The sequence below is a fragment of the Delphinus delphis genome, chromosome 11 (assembly GCF_949987515.2).
Source record: "Delphinus delphis chromosome 11, mDelDel1.2, whole genome shotgun sequence".
NCBI lineage: Eukaryota > Metazoa > Chordata > Mammalia > Artiodactyla > Delphinidae > Delphinus > Delphinus delphis.
In genome coordinates this window covers 20,407,467-20,423,774 of record NC_082693.1, presented here as the reverse complement: position 1 = coordinate 20,423,774, position 16,308 = coordinate 20,407,467, and the positions used below count along the sequence as shown (strand labels likewise).

Genomic DNA, 16,308 nt, shown 5'->3' with positions numbered 1-16,308 from the left:
AAATTCTTTCACTATTATAAACAGTGCATCCTTGATTTTTTCCTTAGGATAAATTCCTGGGATTGTAATTATCAGGTCAAAGAGTGTGCACACCTATTTTTTAATACTGCTAACTTTGTTTTGCCTATTTTTTTCTGAGCAACAATTTACAGTAATGTCATCAGGCAGTTAAGCATCTTTCTAGGTAGACATATCATATACCAGGTAAACCTGGGTCACCTATAAAAGATATTGTTCTAAAGTTTGCTGAGCCCGGATGCCATCGTTGCCAGTCAGTGAAAATACCCGAGGAAGCTGAGATTCATATTGAAATGTGAAATAAAGTTTGATAGATTGGGTGACATCAAATCGTGTGGGGTCTTAAAAAGTAAGCAAAAATGTAAAGTTGGTTGGGAAAGCAGCAGGTCCCTACAGAGAACTTTGGATGAAAATGCTATTTTTTGAAGACTTAGCCACTGTTATGCAAAATTTATAGCATTAAAAGAAAAGAATTATTGTGCTTTTAGAACCAATGAGTTGTCTTACACTCTTCAATAGAAGTGTTCTATAGGAATTTTCTGTAAGCTAAATAAAGGAATATCTTAACATTGAAGACTTAAAATTTATTCAGAGTTGGTTTCTGCATAGAACCAATCCAAAGTAATTCGAAGAAATTTAATAAAAATTTCTGCATGGATGGTTCAGGTATTTTTATTTTTAGAGTTGTCTGGGTAAGATTACAGAAGCCAGGAATGTAGGTAAGGGAAGTGAATGCTTTTGATTCATTCATTCAACAGATACATAGTATTGAGCACAAACTGTGTGCCAGAGGCAGTTCCAGGTGCTGGTGATAGAGTAGTGGAAAAAGTGACCGAAAAACTAGAGAGGTCAAAGCACACTGATGTAGACGAAAGACAAATTTATTCAATTTAAATGTGAGACCATATCAAAAGGTTTAAAAATAAAAGTTATATATGAAGCAGAAAATGAAAAGAAATAGACCATTTTCCTCTTACCTGTGTATATGCTCTATATAACTTGGTGCTTGTGGCCAAGAAGTTAATACTCTAGGTAGTAAAGTATAAATGGTAGTAACACTAAAAACTAATGATACGTTCAGAGCTCCACACTGAAAAAGAAACAAGGGGACACATGAGATAATACAAGGATTCTGAATTAAACTGCAAACCAGAAGCACCAAATCTGCTCCAAATTGTTAAGTAACAAAGGACCATTCATTTGGAATCTAAGACCACCTCTTTCTTCTTCTTCAATTATTTCGTGCCTGTGGGCATGGAACCTACAGTTTCGAAATTACTCTCTTACAAGCTGGCAAATTGGTGCTGTCAGCCAAGCTACTAAATTGTCTGTTTCTCTCCAAGAAAAATAATTGAAGTATAATTATTGAGGAAAAAGCGTAGAATTGCATCATGTTTTACATTTGATCTCTCTGACATTGCGTGGAAACGTGGTGTTTCCTCCAAAGTGCTCTGGTGAATTGAAGAAGAGAACAACAATAACCAAGAAACCTCAAGATTCCTACAGTGTGACCTAGAGGGCAAGATACCTTCTTAACCACAGATCTGATTTTTATTTGACTTGTGTACTTCCATATACAAGTAAGAACCTCTGAGGTTGAGTGTTCATCCCATTTGGCTAATTATCCACATAGTTCCCTGGATCTTAGATTGCCCTACAAATACCTCTTAGGAGGGGGACATTTCAGATGACAGGATTCTTTTGTTTTAAATAAGTTTGTTTGTTTGTTTATTTTTGGTTGTTTTGGGTCTTCGTTGCTGCACTTGGGCTTTCCTTAGTTGCGGCGAGCCGGGGGGCTACTCTTCATTGTGGTGCACAGGTTTCTCATTGCGGTGGCTTCTCTTCTTGTGGAGCACAGGCTCTAGGCGCGGGGGCTTCGGTAGTTGTGGCACGCGGGCTCTAGAGCGTAGGCTCAGTAGTTGTGGCAGACGGGCTTAGTTGCTCTGCGGCATGTGGGATCTTCCTGGACCAGGGCTCGAACCTGTGTCCCCTGCATTGGCAGGCAGATTCTTAACCACTGCGCCACCAGGGAAGTCCTGTTTTTCTTTTTATTTCTTCCTTTTTTTTTTAGTGCAAAAAAGAAAAACACTTCTGTGTTCATACTTAACCAAACTTGAACTTGGAGAACATCTCCACATTGCCCATGTTTCCCCTCTCTCCCATTGCTCTTTGCTATTCCAGTTACCATCATCTTCACCTTTGCCGCTGCCATTAGGGGTCTTCTCTGTCGTCCAATATGCTCTGCTCTCTGCTGCTTCCTTTCTGCCTTTCTGTATCTTCTACAGTTTTCCCACTTGATAAGGTGTTGGTTATCCTTCGAGACACATCTCCTTTAGGAATCTTTTCAGTCTCTTGAACAGCGTCCCTTTCCCCCAGTACAAACACAGATTCACCCACTTAAGTGCTGCTTCATCCTCCAGCTTCCATGGCCCCTGGGATGATCACATACGACCGTTTTTTTTTTTTTTTTTAATGGGATGACATTTATTCCTTTTCCAAATGTTACAGTAAAACCAGGTGGAAGAGAATGGTTTTAGCAGTTAGGAAAAAAAAAAAAAATTACAAATTTGGGGTTTGGCCATTAAATTATTTACAACAATGGGAGGGGGAAAAAAAGACAACAAGAAGTTGTTTCACATCACATACCTCCCCTCGACCCCAAAGCTTAATACTTGTTTACCAAGTCAAAAAAGAGACAGTTGATTCATAGGCTGGAGGTTTGAACTCGAGTAAGACATTTATGAAAACCTACACAGGGGCAGTGTCCTCCCCAGCCCAGGGGCCACTAGGCACAACACGAGACTGAAAACTCAACAGGGGAAGGCTGGCCACTCAGGGTTTGGGAGTATAGCCACCCCTACGTGGGGCTCAGGGATTTGGGGAATAAACAACACCTACTTGGAAAAGAATTGGGGAAGAAAACCAGCAACTGCCTTCTGCACGGGTGGGGACAGGGAAGGAGGCAGGGACAGGGGCAGGAGCATTTCACATCACTAACCCAACTTGGGAAACTGCAAGGGACCATCTTCAACTGGCCTTAAGGGGAAGACCAGCTGGATGATGGGAGAATCCACAGGAGGGAGAAGAGGAAAGGGAACATGGTGAGGGGGCAACAGCCCCTTCCTTTCTGGGCACAGGAAGGCAGCCAGGGCACCAGGTCCAGGCAGTGACCACAAGGACAGCGCAGTTTTCTGCAGCTTAGAGACCACCCACCTGCCCTCACCCGGCTACTCATTCAGCCCGCCCGCTGGTGTAGGGCCCCCAGCGGTGGATGGCTCTGCACCCGGGCCCTGCACCAGCCTCTCCCCTGTGGCCTGGGGCTCCTGGCTCTCGGGTGGCGGCAGCCTTCCCTCCCTGGGCGGTGCCTCCCTCGCCGCAGGCACCGACCCCCCTGCTCCTGCCCTTCCTCTGTGGGTGACGAGGCAGACGGATGCCCCCTGCCCCCTCCCTCCGATTTCTCTTGAAGGCCAGGCCGCTCAATTTGAAAGGTTTCTTGAAAGATATTTCTTCTTCTTGGGGGTCTCCTTGGGCGGGACCTCCCCCTTGGCCTCAGCGCCCTGGCTAGGGGGTGCCGGCTCGATGGCATCGCCAGTGGCCCCGGCTGCCTCCTCTGTTCCGTTCACGGAGGGCGACTCCCTTGACCTTTGGGGGATGAGTCTGCATGGCTTTTCGCGTGGCGGTCCTCTGGTCCACTGACCTGAGCGGGGGGAAGCGCCGGCTGCCTCCTCTCCCTTCCCGTCGCCGCGGGGAGCCTTGGAGCTCTGGCTGCCCGTGAGCTGCCCGGGGCTCGAGCCGCAGTGGATCTTATCGATCCGTCCGGGTGGGCCTGACCAGCAGGAGGGATGGCGCCTGAGGGGGAGGGTTGGCGGAGGAGACCGAGCTGCAGGAGCAGACCGAGCTGCAGCTCCGCTCCTCCGCGCCGGGATGCCCCACATATGACCTTTATATTATGTTCTAATTAGTCACACACTTAACTTTGTTCTGTGGTTGTCTGAGGGTGGGCATTGTTTTATTCTCTTTTGGTAAACCTAGTATTAGATACAGGGCCTGGGCCATAGTAAGCACTCAGTAATGTTTCTTAAATAAAGGAATGAATGGGTGATTGACACACCAAGCAAGTACTAAAGAGTAAAGCCTTTTGCATATTAACACATTCTGAGAAGAGATGGGAGGAAGGTCTTGAATAACGTCAAATTATTTTTCAAAAAAACCTTCAGAGAATCTGATTTAGGTCTTTTCAAAGTGAGATACACATCAACTGCTGTCAAGATCAGATAAAAGCTGGAAGCCGGGTCTTCGATATCAGGGTAGCATGTCTGACTAACTAGCAGTCCTGCTATTACCATTTCAGAAAGTGGGAGGAGTGATTGCCAAGACCCAGAGGGGGACATCTTCAACAGTTTAAAATAAGGGAAGCTGAATGGGATAGAAGCAGGATCTGTGTTGATTGCACATCACCAGATAGAATTTCAAAAATCTGTTTTCCCACCAGTGGCTACAACTTTGTAAGAATAAATGGCCATTAGTTGTTACTGGATTTTTCTTGTTTTCAGTGGAACAACTTGATGACTTCAGTTCTGGAAGTTAAGAGTCCCACCCCTTTCGTGTGCAGACTTGGTAAACATTCCAGATTGCCTTGATGGCTCAGTCCCTTGACCAGCTTCCCAGCCCCTCCTTGTTCCCTAATCCACACTTCTCCCCTTGTTACGGGATCACAGAACTTTGCATGGCCATCGAGTGCGGTTTAGAACCAGGATGGTGAAGTGCTACCTGGTGAGCAGTGCTGGTTATATTTTTTTGGACCTTGTGGAGAGTAAGTACCTGATGTGAAGATTCACCTTTTATGTTGCTAAGAATTTTCTGCTGAATGTAGAAAGTATTTTAGCGAAGGCCTTGTAAAATTTGCCATACATGCATTGAATGCAAATAATAAGCGTGTCGTTAGTCATGTTTTAGTTCAGTGTTCTAACTGGAATTGATGAAAAGATAAAAATTCTGCGCATCCCACTGAGACTTCCAGGTGGACTCAAAGTACCATCCTACAGGCTCGATTTGATTTGCTGTGTTGCAAACATTAAAGGTGTGGGACTGCCACTGTGGTTGTGTTAACGACACTGCCAGTGGTATAAGGACAGCCTGGCTCATGCACATGAGTGTTTTCTTGCCCCTGCTTCTCTGGACACCTCTTGAGGAAAAATTTCTATCCCTGCTAGAATCTGTCATCTCTACTCTGAATTATTTTGCCTTGGAAAATTAAGTGACATTATCCATCATTGAAATGAAAGGTGATTGTTAACCACCTAGGTCTAGACATTATGAATTACCTGTATTATCACATCTCTTGGATACATCTCGAAATGCTATGATTTTACATAAAAGCATAAATTATAGGATGAGAGAGATAAACCTTAACACATATTCTGCAGGTTCATAGACTTACACAGCCTATGACTGTCGTTGTATTGAAAATTGATTTTGACTGTTTTTAAAACTAAAACAACTAATTGAAAGCAAATTCACTTTAACTGGTGAGATTCAAGATGAAATTATAGTGGTCATGAATCAAGTTTTGTAACAAGATCTGCTAAAATGTCAGTATGCTGATGCCCAATTATTATTAATGACTAGTGTCTGATGTATTAATGGGAATCCACATAAGAAAAATAAAACATATATTTTGCTCTTACCCCTAAGTTGTGTCGCCACCATCTATAAATCAGGCAGAATTTGGGAATGTTTTATCCAGCGTTCATCATTAATCAACAGAGTCAACAGTGGGGGGCCACCGTCTTTAGGAAACCCTTTCTGATATGGATTAAGCAAGTCACTTATAGTCATTGGGCTTCCTTCATTCTCCTTTTCATGTAAACCAGAAGGTTGTAGGTGGACCCATTCCTGGCTTGCAGTTTTTTTTTTACCAATTTGATAGATTCTGTTCTCTGAGGTCTTTTTTTATTATTTTTTTAAATTAATTAATTAATTTGGTTGTGCCGGATCTTTAGTTGCGGCAGGCAGGCTCCTTAGTTGCAGCTCTTGGGCTCCTTAGCTGTGGCATACGTAATGTTAGTCATGGCATGCATGTGGGATCTAGTTCCCTGACCAGGGATCGAACCCAGGCCCCCTGCATTGGGTGCATGGAGTCTTAACCACTGCACCACCAGGGAAGTCCCCTCTGAGGTCTTCAAAGTTCTTTAAGAGGCACCCAGCACATGGACATTGTGATGTAGAAGGAATAGCATTGCATAGAGGCAGAACTGGGCTGTGATTAAGAGCTTCCTAGAAGAGAGCAGACTTGTGGTTGCCAAGGGGGGCAGTGGGGTGGGGGAGGGATGGATTGGGAGTTTGGGGTTAGCAAATGCAAACTATTATATATAGAATGGATAAACAACAAGGTCCTACTGTATAGCACAGGGAACTATATTCAATATCCTGTGATGTACTGCTATATTTATTTATTTATTTATTTTTCATTTATTTGTTTTTGGCTGTGTTGGGTCTTCATTGCTATGGCGAGCAGGGGCTACTCTTTGTTACGGTGTGCAGGCTTCTCATTGCAGTGGCTTCTCTTGTTGTGGAGCATGGGCTCTAGGCACGCGGGCTTCAGTAGTTGTGGCACGTGGGCTCAGTAGTTGTGGCATGCAGGCTCTAGAGCGCAGGCTCAGTAGCTGTGGCGCACGGGCTTAGTTGCTCCGCAGCATGTGGGATCTTCCCGGACCAGGGCTTGAACCTGTGTCCCCTGCATTGGCGGGCAGATTCTTAACCACTGTGCCACCAGGGAAGCCCCTGTACTGCTATATTTAAAATGGGTAATCAACAAAGACCTACTGTACAGCACAGGGAACTCTGCTCAATGTTATGGGGCAGCCTGGATGGGAGGAGAGTTTGGGGGAGAATGGATACATGTATATGTGGCCGAGTCCCTTTGCTGTGCACCTGAAATTATCACAACATTGTTAATCGGCTGTACTCCAATATAAAATAAAAAGTTTAAAAAAATCCTGTGATAAACCATAATGGAAAAGAATATGAAAAAGAATATATATATATGTATAATTGAATCATTACGCTGTACCACAGAAATTAACACAATATTGTAAATCAACTTTACTTCAATACTTTTTTTTTTTTTTTTTAAGAGTTTCATTGAGCCTCAGTGTCCTTAAATGAGAAGCTGGGCTTGAGTTCATTGCTCTTCACACTTGATTTTTAAGCCATAGAAATTTTCTACAAATGAAACCTTTCCTGGAATCCCACTATATAAAACCAGTAGAAGTGGAACTGCTCTGAAGTGAAATCCAGAGCCCCACTTATGTGGCTCATCCCCTGCATGCTAGATGGTCATTAATGTTCTTTCCAGTTCAGGAATTCTATTGTTTGTGTTCATTTCAACTCAAGTTATATTAGTACTAAAGAGGCAATTCATGTGGAAGGGGGACATGATCTGAGACGCTAAATACAGAATGGCAATGCAAAGGCATATGTAAGGGACCTATACCAGCTATACATCGAGCTCCACAGTAATTATAAAATTTGTGATTCTTTCCAGGTATTTGTTTACACATAGTCTTATTTTCAATGTGAATATGCTTTTAATGTTCAAAACAGAAGTGAACCTTTTGTACAACGTTGGTTATATCATTACGTTTATTGATAAGCTGCCCCTGCGCTGTGAGTTTTTACACTGAAACATGTTTTCTTGCTTTTGTTGTAGTACGGAAGAGAAGAGAGTGATTGGACAATCACAGTATCCTGAATGGAAAAGAACAGGCTATCATTTGTGTGTTCTTGGGACAGACTGTTGCATTTGAATTATGAGAAATTTCTTTGGCTACCTGTTTTTAGTTGTGCATAATGTAGTTTGTATTATCAGTGTCTCCAGGGCGATTGTTTCCTCGTGCCAGAGAAGATGAATTGCAGTCATCCAGTGGTAGTTTATAAACTTGCTCCTAGAAGCTTACCTTACCTTCTCTAGAAAGATGAGAATGGAAGCCATCTAAGCGTAGAATTTTCCTCCATAACCTGAGTGCTTCCCTTGGTACTTCAATCAGATAAAAAAGTGTTTATTCTTTAGCATAAGTTACGTTCTGCTCCTCAACCAAGTGAGTGTTTTTGTGTTTGAAAAGCTGATCTGAGTAAATTTCATAGGTACCATTTCCTGCCACACATCTTCATCCTCAGAAAGTGTTTGTTGCTGTTTTTTTTTTTAAATCAAGACTTTGAGAAACTGGATTTCCTCCCCTCATATTTCTTTCCAGGTCCCCTAAGTCCGTCTTAGGGAAAATCTCTCCCTCCTTCCTGACGTCCCGGTCTGCGCCAGGCTCTCCTGGTGCATCAGCAAGGCCCACCCCTGCCCTTTCCACATTGTGTTGTAATCAGCAGTCAGGCTTCACTACAAGACTGAGGGTCTTGTGCCTTATAGATCTTTGCATTCCCCTGCCTGTCACATAACAAGGAATGAATGAACATGTACCTTCTATAGAAGTGTACCTTCTTTGTTTCTATATTGTGAAACCTCTTTATTAGAATTTGTGATCGATTCTGACTTTGTCTGTATTTACCTCATTCAGCAGTTCACATGTGCATGAATATAAACAGAACTGGTGGCACTTAAAATGATAATGATTAACTTATTTTATTTTTAATTAACAATTTTCATATTGTCTTTATTTGAAGACTGTCTTGGAATTAAAGTAATAGCTCTAGAGAGATCGTGATACCGTACCAACCAAATGGAAATGATATAGGTTTCGTGTTAAACACATAAATGTTGTGATAAATACAAAATAAATCATATTTAGTTTTTTGATAGAAAGCAAAGAGGTATATACTCTGGATTTTATACTCTGGTTTCATAGGTGCTCATTTCTGTTGAATGGGGATTGGATAAGCACATGGTTAGGGTACAGGGAGAGTGATTATAGATGATATTTTCCTTGTTTAGGAGCCATGAGTTAAAATTGTATCCTGGTTTATCTAGGGGAAAGTCAAATCTTGATAGAAAACATTTACCCTTGGAAGGTCAACTCTCAGACATTATATTTTGGTTTCCTTTAGTCCTAATAACTTTCATCTTGCTGATCATATTTCATCGTCTTTTCAGAGCAAGGAAAAAAATTCTAAAAGTTTTGCCGTGCTGGAAAATTTTCCTTAAGGCATTTAGCAGCACATAGCAAATGGGGCTTTGATTCTTTTCCAAGACTTTTGGCCATAGAATCTTTTTAGATAGGAACGGTAAAATGAAAATGAGGGAAGTATAAGATGAAAAGGAATGGTAAAAATGTCTTTTAGGGGGCTTTTAATTGGCGATCTGAAATCTTGGGAGAGTCTGTTCTTTTTAGGTAGGGCTGAAGTGCTTCAACTATGCTCTGCACAAGTTTGTTCACCAAGTAGCATTCTGAGAGTATACATTTGCCTTGGCCAAATCCTGGGACCTTATTTTCAATATTGTAGGCTAGAAATGACTTAAGGTAATCCTAACCTGTCAAGTAGCCCATGATAACCAGACTCAACATTCCTATGAGAAATGGAAATCATCTATTTGCCACAAATACATTTTATACTTTGCATCTCTGAATTAGTATGGCGAGACATGTTCGTTGTAAGAGTTCGAGAACAATATGTCTTGACATTATGTCTGTGTGATTTCTTTCATCAGACCTTAAGAGCATTTTAAGCCCTTTCTACCAGACTCTGTGAAGATGAAGGATATACATTTAAAGAAACAAGGTCTCCTAAAACAGAGGACACAATCTGCCATTCTCGTTTAAGTAATAAGACAGGAAATTGACCTTGACACTAACTTGTTAAATAGATTTAAAGGGAACATCTGCACATCTCTTTTCCTTGTGCACTATTTGTTTAATTGCAGTGGATTAATACAGCAAGAGTGGCACATTATAACTAGGCAATTATCCATTCTTCAAGACTTAGTTATCGCAACACTAATTGATCATTTAAGGCGTAAGATAGGCTAGCATTAGGAACATGTGAGGCTAATCTGCTCAAAAAGATCAACAAATTAATATTGTTGCTGATATTTGCATAATTGGCTGCAATTAGTTAATGTTTAATTGGGTTGATCAAATGGGATTCAGCAGTTCACATGTGCATGAATATAAACAGAACTGGTGGCACTTAAAATGATAATGATTAACTTATTTTGCGTGTTCTCTTCCTTCCACTTTTTTTTCAGTTTTTACACTTCAGACCGAGTTCATCAGCCTTTTTCAAAACACATCAGTAGAAACCAAGATTTTAAAACGAAGCTTTCAGGCATTAGACAAAACCTGAGCATTTCCTAAAGCTTTAGGAATTTTCTTTGTTACAGTCATTTATCAAGGCTTCAACTCATGATACACCAAAAGAAGAGTCCATTTCAGGGATGTGTATCGTGCTCCCCAGAACCTGCAGGACTGAATAAACTAGTAATACCTAATAAAACCTTTACTTTCAAAAGTACAGAGGAAAAGTAAAAGGGAAAGAGGAATAAATGACTGAGAAAACTTGTTAGGGAATCACTATTTTTTCTACCTGGTAAACACCGTTTATTCTGTTCTCAAAAGATTGTCACGAGAAAAAAAAAAAAGATCAGAGGTAGCAAGAAAGCGCAATGTCACATCGATTCTATAACTTGGCAATGTCAGCCCTCCTGAAGATCTGGGAAGCCTACATTGTACACCCTGGGTGAAAACTCTTCCTCATATCTAGCTTTCCTGAAATCAGAGTACTCTGGGGCACTTAAACGCAATTAATGAGTATATCTTGGTCAAAAGAATTGTAGGAACTTTACTAAAGCTTCGGTTTCAGCTCTGCTTTAGGGAGTTTGTGCTATAAAGTTAGCTGCCAACATAAGCTTATTTATTTTCCCCATTCCCACTTAGTGCTCAATCACTGTATTCTTTTTCCTTTAAAAGTTCCTTTTTAAAATTATATGTTCACGTTACCCTTATGATTGGGAAAAATCTATTTTAAGCAGGAAACGACAACATTCACTGTCAATGAGTGATATTTTCTAAAATATTTAGAGCAATAAACATTCATGAGAGGCACTAAAGCTTAGACAGGGGTTAGAGAAACATTGTAAGAGGGTTCTTTGATTTCATGTCCTGATTCTAAATACGATCAAAGAATTATTCCTTTAATGTGGATTTAGGATATGCAAAAACTTAAGTTATAAATAGTAATCCTGGCACATAATTTTAGCAGATGTTTATAACACCTATCACTTTGTTTTGCCACAAGTAGAATTTGTTCAGCTGTCTGTTTTCCAGATATCTCCTCAAGGAGAGGAGGCAGAGAGTACCACTCTCTGAATAAGCATTACTTATTAATTGACGAAGATCACAGAGATTATAATTAATTGGATCAGTTAACTTGAGAAATGTTGATTGAATACCCACAAATATGTGTCTAACACAACTCACAGTAGGGATTAGAAAGTTAGTTTTAGAAAATAAGTAGTGTAAAGACATTACCCTCGTGGAGTTTCTACTCTCCTACTTGAAGTTTTAGGTATAAAAGTAATATTTAATACAGTTAGATGATAAGGAGACAAAGGCCAGAGCACACCTCTGTTATTGGTGTGCTATCAAGAAATCACAGTAAACATTTTCATCTCATTTTTAAAAGAAATAATGTCCTTTTTTCCCATTCCTTTCTTTCCTCTCGTGGGAAACTACTCAGTAGATTAGTATTTAGGGGTTCTTGGTGTGAATTACCTCCCGGTTTACTGTTTACTGCTAACCTGATACATTTGTTAACTGCATCCCTTTGGAGCGATGTTAAGTTGTCATGGTTCGTCTAACAAAAGAACACCTCAAATTACAGCATCCTTGCTGATCTTAAAGTCAGGTATTATTGAAATAAACAAAATGTTCCTAGAGTGACTTTTTCTGGAAAATGTCAATTATGAATCAAACTGTTGAGACTGTTGGCTTGAAAATGATGGATTACAGCTACTCAGAAAATAGCAGGTGGAAGACTTAACATTAATACAACAGTTTTTCAAAGTGTGAGGTTTTAAAAGAAAGGCCATTTAAAGTATTTCAAAGAGATTCTTTTTTATCATTGCCAGAAAGTTCTTTTAAAAATACAAAGGTAGAAGAAAGTGATTTATTTTCCATCTTCAGTATACACACCATAGTAAAAAACTTCTCAGATGTTAATTTGAGGAAGTGATAAAGAAACATATCAATAGAATAGAAACATATCAAGTGTTTGGAGGTAAATAATTCCCTGGGATCAGATATATGTAAACATATTTGCTTTAGTGAATGATAAAGGCATGAAATTCAGTCTTAGCAAATGAGGTGGTCTTTAAAAATCTGCTGGATACAAGTATTGAAGTTTTAAGCAATCTTTGTATACTTTCTGTCTGAAAGTTTGTTTTGCATACCACATACCGATTAATAAGGTCTAAAACATGAGCTACCTAATGTTCTACCTATGGAACCCACTGTTGGGATGGTAAAAATTGTGAGCTGTGATACGGGAATGAATTTAAAATGTATTATCATTGACATGTATTTTCTCTACATGTCCACTGTCACAATGGCTAGGTTCCTTGTTACCCATCATTGAATGGAGACAATTTTAACTACAGAAGATGTCAGAGGAAGAACAAATGGTAGTAGAGAAAGTAAGGCAAAAAGTCGAACTTGCTTCTGTGCTGTCCAAGAGAGCTCTTTTTCCTCATTCTGCCAGCCGTCGGGATCTTTCAACATAGGTGCCAAGTACAAATAGTGCCAGTTAGAAAGTGACTAAATATAGTGGTCAGCTTATCAGATACTCTTGAGATAATGATCTAACGGTCTTGTTACATGGGAACTACTTTAGATTACTACCAATATGGTTAAGACTTTATACTTGCATAGTCTATAAGACCTATTTTGTCGTTTCTTCAACCATTTTATTTTAAGATCTGTGAAGCTTCTTGAGACTGAATAAAAGAATAAGTGGCAAGGAGTAGATGGTGACTTCTTTTTCCCCTTGGGAATACTATTGGCCACCATCCCCCTTGCCTTGGTGAAGGTTAACTGATTTGGAAATTAGTTGAATATTATCATTTTATTTTTAACTAAAATGTACAACACGCTGCGATTTCCTCAAGCTAATTTCACAATGGTCGTTAGAGTCATTCTCAGCGTCAAGACGGGAATACAAATAACCTGCCTCAATTTCTACTTCATTGATAAGTGTTTGAAGGGTGTTGGTATTCAGGAATATGGCAGTAAGTAGATTCTGAATGAAATTTTAAGGATAAGCTGGCTAATCTGTATGCACCTATAAATTCAGGTGGTCCCCTGTTGACGTAAAACAATGCATGATCCCATAGTTAGCCAATAAATGGAGCCTAACGCCCTAGGCTGAAGAATCTGTGCTTACTTGATATGGTGGCTGAGAGAAAAGTAGTGTGAGGAAGTAGTTTTTAAATCAGTTTATAGTTAGAAATGGGAGAATACCAGCTTAACTATGGAATTTTTAGAACGTGTTCTCTTGCATCTAAGTCTGATTGTAATGAAAAAGCCCCAGCCATTGCTTGTCTCAAATTTCTCTGGTTGTGTAGTTATTCTTGAGATTATCTTTAAGGATAATCAAGTAGAAAGAAATAAACATTTTATAAATAAGCCTGGGCTCTCATGAGCAATTGTTTAAAGATTATGTTAAAAGGATTTAAGCTCACTGAAAGCGTAATGATGGAAATGTGGAAAATATGGTGGGTAAAGGAAACTACCTCATTCTTCGAAGGTTTTGTAGAAGCACAATTAAGCATTCTTAAATGGCTTTGTTACGTATGAACCGTCTGGTGTGAAAGAACTGTATTTGTAACGTCTAAAGGACCTGGAATAATTGTATTTTGCTGGCAATAGACATATTCTTTATTGTTCGCAGGTTCCTCATCAAATCCTCATCAAATTACACACTGATTCTGTCATCAATAAAACAATTTCAAGGATTCCTGTTTGTGTAGTCTCTTGAAATCAGCATTGTTGAATGCATAAAATAATAATGCTCAATTACCGTTTTTATGATGTTCCAAGCTTTTTGGTCATGGGATGTAAATGTGGTGTGGTGTTTTTAAACCAAAATGACTTTGAGAGAGAGAAGGAATTAAGCACACCAGAAAGACCTGAAACCATACCCCTGGCTAGAGTCTAACTACGTCTCATATTTTCAAACATGTGGATGAGAAATTCAATGGGCATTTAAGAGTTGTCCTTTCCTCTGGGATGGATCCGTCCTTAGCAAAATTTAGCCTTGTCTTTTGCATTTTGAGCAGAATAAGGGGAATGGATTACTTCTTCCCATTCACTGTCATGAATCTCACTGATGAAACAACACACACACATATGTGGCTTTAGAATAAAACACAGTATAAAGTGAAAGGCATTCGAGTTAAACTTAGAGAACATCAATGATGTGTCCTTTTCGTCAAACAGTGATGTGTATAAATTACTCTCATGAGCACATATCTTTGAGAGAATAAAGCCAGATGCAGTATCTCTGAGGGTCACATATTTCATTCATATTCTTGTGATTTGTCCCAACAATTGCAAGTGCAGCAAAACCTCAGGCTTCTCAAGGAGTTACTGTAAACTGAACTTAAAAGTGTCAAAGTGCTCAGTGACCCTCTTCTCCCGACCCTGCCAACCTGTGAAAATATTGGCCTTTATCAAGATTTTTATCAAGAAGTTATGTGCAGTTTGGAAGGTCCAGGTGAAGGTTCTTAGTCAAGTTCTCTGACAGTGTCAATGCTCAAATCCCACAAGAGCGAAAAAGATAGACCTGTCATTCCTGCGGGTGATGACATACATTCACTGGAGCTTATATGATTTATCAGATGAGACAGCAGTCTCCTTCAGCGTAGAAAGTGTCTCTTCTACATGGGTTTACTAACAGAAGCCAAAAAAAAAAAAGCGGGGAGCGGGGCAGTTTTCAGCCTTTGTAATTATTTTTCTGTTACATTGATTCGATTTGATCTTAAGCATATTTTTTGAATCAAGAATTGATTCCACATACATGGCCTTTCATAGGTGCTTGACACCATCATATCTTTAGATGAAATGTTCTATGGTAGCCTGACACTACTTAAAATTGTGACGACTTGTAGAGTCACTCCTGTAACCAACAAACCCACAGCCAACACGTAGACTCTTCTGTGTGTATAGAATCATCACTGGGCTTGTTCTCTAACTATGTCTTTTAGGCAGCAAGGATAGTTTTGATGGAAACCCATGGTTCCTTCTCTCCAAAGGTCGTCATCAGGAAGTCAATAGGATTTTTGAAAAATTACAACCCTAAAGAGGTGGGTAGAGTGTAACACAAGAGCTTCACTTATGAAAACATTTTAGAGTTGCAAGGTTCAGGCTGATTGTATCCTAAATGCAATATACCTATTTTTAAACGGAACTGATTGAATTAAGAGATTAAATTGCATTGATTTCAAGATAGTTACAATAATCTAGTAAACATTTCTCATCGATATCCATGATAATGATACGGAGAGGTGGTGCATGCTTTTCTCCGGCACCCTCCAAGCCACAGCTGGATGTAACGAAACCTCTTGCTGTGCAGGTTGCCTAACAAGTAATGGTTGAGAGCCACCCACTGATCTTTTGATCTTCAACTAGCTACTTAAATTAGTGAAAAAATGGAGATCCTTGTAGTACCAACCTCATGCATTACAAAGATTAATGAGTTAATATTGTAAGGCGCTTACAACAGTTCATGTGTAAAGCTGATGAGATTTGATTAAAAATAAGAGAGTGAACACAAAGACACAGGGGCTAATAGATACTTCACCATATACTGGTGAAGAAGCTGGGATCAGCCCCTCCCTCTAGGCCTGGTGGGGGGGGGGCGGTGGAACGTCCCAGATCCAGGGTGCAAATACTTGCTACAGGACAAGTGGCATCATCTAGCTCCCCTTACTGCATAAGGTGAGTTTAGAAACGTGTGATCTGCTCAAGCCTGGAGATAAAAGCCGTTAAGCAGTGGTTGGTAAAATTATTGAGAAGTAATCAGGTGTTTTCAGTTTTTAGAAATACAAATTGTTTCATGTTCCACATGAATATAACCATGATGGTTAATTTCATGTGCCCATTTGACTAGGCAACGGTATCCAGTTGTCTGGTGAAACACTAGCCTAGATGTTGCTGTGCAAACAGTATTTTTTTTAATGCGATTAACGTTTTTTTTTTTTTTTTTTTTTTTGGCTGTGTCATGTGGCATGTGGGATCTTAGTTCCCCGACCAGGGATTGAACCCACACCCCCTGCATTGGAAGTGCCGA

General features: G+C 40.0%; 1 protein-coding gene across 2 annotated transcripts in view; it reads left to right on the top strand.

The window, feature by feature from the left end:
* Positions 1-16,308, top strand: part of BCAT1 (branched chain amino acid transaminase 1) — a 217,713-nt gene that overhangs the window by 86,517 nt on the left and 114,888 nt on the right. The gene's annotated exons all lie outside the window — the stretch shown is intronic.